Genomic DNA, 3,381 nt, shown 5'->3' on the forward strand with positions numbered 1-3,381 from the left:
TACGAGTCATCAAATAATATCGACAGAGTAGAATGAAGCGATAAGAATAAAAACGAACCAAGGACACACTATAGAAATTCAAAAAGTAAAGATTTTTCCTAAAAGTTAATTTAGGCTCTCGAAGATAAGGACAGATGCTTCTGTATCGATCATCGAGACTCTACTTAAGCTCGTCTTGTACACACGTGAGACTTATTAACCTGGGGATCTGATACCATGTTGTTACGACCCAAAAATAGACGTGATGACACTCGTCTTATCCCACCAGTACAAGTCAACCTAAAATTCAAAAAATTTAGTAAAATGCAGAAATTTAATAATAAACTCAAAAATACCCCCAAAATCTGGTTGTCACGTGTACAAGTGCAATTCTCAACCCATCACACACAAACAATTAATCACATTGTCTTTTATTATCCCTTTTCATCATTAGAATTCATTAAGGTGGACAAGTCAACCCTTCGCCATTTCCCATTACTCTCATGCACATACCACAAGGAAATACACGAATTTCATACACTCACTTGCCTCAATCAATCAAACATTCACTATGTGACTTGAGTCTTCCCTTTTCGTTAAACTTTTAACTCAAAGCAATCTATTCAAATAAATGACCACAATAAGAATTCGAGACTAACAACAGTCACATTACTATCTCTAGTCTAGACTCAAAAAACTCACTCAAGTATACAATCAAGTTCCTAATCTTGAGGTCAATTGATATTTCAATTATGATATTTTCCAAGTTTCAAGCCTAGGGTTAAGTTTAATTTTTTGAATATCATGAATTCAACATTCAATTACCTATACCAATATATTAAAGTTTGAGTCATAATACGATAATGAATAATAATAAGAAGAAAACTAATAATAATAATAATAATAATAATAATAATAATAATAATAATAATAATAATAAATAAATAAAAAATTACAATCAGTACCGTTCCATCTAATCAACTTACAATGAAATATTGTATTCCTATTCATAATCCCTAAATTCTTATTTTCTAAGGATTAATTCCTAAAAGGCAATCATTGTCCAATCATCAATATATTAATGGCAAACCAAAATTGGTACAAAATTAAGTGTAATAACAAAGGGTATACCGCACTATCAAATCTACAAACTTACAAAGCAAATTATTATCCTCCCATTTAATATAATATTATTTTCAGAAATGTATATATGTGTAAAAATTATTGAAGAACATGCAGACCTGATGCAGTACATGAAGCGGTTCGCAAGAAGCCGAAACCCTGGTCCGTTCCTTCTTCCCCCTTTTACTTCTTTTCTCAAGTAATTGTGTATTAAACGTGATAAATTTTACTCACTTATTTTATTAAATATAGGATAAATGGCATATGTTCTTAAATAAATTATCACTTTAACCCATTAACTATCTATTAACTCATTTATCTACAATTACCCATCAATTAATTAATTCAAGTTAAACGAATAGTGTAAAATTCTCAAACCAACTTCACTGACTAATCATAAATGACGCAGGACAACTATCGGGAGTGATAACTATAGTTGTTTTATGAAAATTTTTATCGATGAATTTCGGGTCATGACACTTGAAGAACCTTGTTGTTCGTACCTAAAACCATTTATAAATATTACGAGATCTTTCCTATCACGTATCATGATATATCCTTGTATCCATTATTCAATTCAAGGAAAGTCAAGAGTCAAGGCAAGAAGTTCAGAGAGAAGTCAAGAAGTTAAAAGTCAACTCAAGAAGTCAAAAGTTAAGTCAAGATAAGTTCTCAAAGTTTTTAAAAAGTCTTCCACGAATGTTTTAACTTGTTTTAAGACTTAGTTTCAAAGTTAAGCAAGGAGTTCAGATTTAAAGTTCTTTTCGTCAAAGAAGTATATGAAAACTACAATTACCAAGAAGTTTTTAACGCTTTTCACATATAAAAACAACATACACTGAGATTTCGAAAGAGACTTTGAGCTAGTTTTCATAAAAGAGTAAATTCTCTCACAATTAAGCAGGAGGGGAAGCTTTGATTTCCAAGATAGCCTTTGAGCTATGTTTTTGAGCAATAATCTCAAATCACATAAACAAGTATATTTTAACATAAGATCTAGTATCATATTTTGGGAGTAATATTGAAAACCAATATGGGGGAGAGTTCAGATAAATGACATCCCCCCGTAAACCATGTATCCATCATGGGTAGAAAGGTTCATGCTTTTTAGATAATTCCTTTAATGTTTTCTAGCATAGACTAGCGTATCCACTTAGTGAGTTAGGTCCTATACCTTGGCAAGGTATATGATGGTCATTGGCAATATGAGGTAAATTGTTCTATCATCACTATATATATTTGTATTTTTATATACAAACAGAGTTCATATTGTATCTGTGCATACATACAGATTTATTATTGTATTATAAATACACAGATTTGAATATCATATTTTAAAACTTTTCTTTATACTGCATTTGTTTACAATACTTTATATTGCAATAAGTGTAGTCAAATTTAGTTAAGAAAACCCCATATATGTGTTTTTTTCAAACTCTTTTCAAGCCTATATTATATTTAGCATTCTAACTCACATACTCGGACATTCTATGTACTAATTTCAGTGGGCATGCATTATCTTATGATAGCGATGCAGGTAGCCAAGATAAACATGCAACGCATTGTTGATCCACTAAGTCAGTTGGTCAGTCTCCTTGCAATACAGAGGACTCCTTTTTATTTCATTCAGTTATTATATTAGCTCATTAGGATGGGGCTTGTCGCAACGTCGATCTTAGTTGTTTTAGAGGCTTAATAGATATTCAGACAGTTACTTATGAGTATTTTAGCTTTGTATTCCAAATGTTTTGCTATGACACTTGAGTAGCCATTTAGACAAGTTAAATGTTTCTTTTAAGACATTCTTAGTTTATTTCACAAGTTCTTTAAATAGACTATTCTTGTGTTTTTATGTCTTCTGCGAGTAAGTAATTCAGGCCAAGGATTCGCTTGGGGCCACCAATGGTTCTCGAGTTCTAGTCCCGCCCATGGTGTAGGTTCTGGGAATGACAAACTTTGTATCAAAGCACAGAGTTAAAGAGTACTAGGGAGTCTATGAATTTTTGTATGTAGAGTCTTAGTTATCGGTGTGAAGCACGCCACATCTATAATTAGGAGGCTGCAACATATAGGAATTTCTTCACTTCTTTAATACTCATTTAATTCGTTAGAGTTTATCTCTAAAAAGTTTCTTTCTAACTTGTGCGTACATGTAAACGTTTGTGAGTTGGGCTACATTGATAGTGCTTTCATGGGGCATGTCTTTCCTCGTGAGCTAAGGAAACAAAGAGATGGTTGCATACATGAGGAGCTTGATGAGTTATTCGTCGGTGGGTTGTC

This window comes from Solanum pennellii, chromosome 7 (genome assembly GCF_001406875.1).
Source record: "Solanum pennellii chromosome 7, SPENNV200".
Lineage (NCBI taxonomy): Eukaryota > Viridiplantae > Streptophyta > Magnoliopsida > Solanales > Solanaceae > Solanum > Solanum pennellii.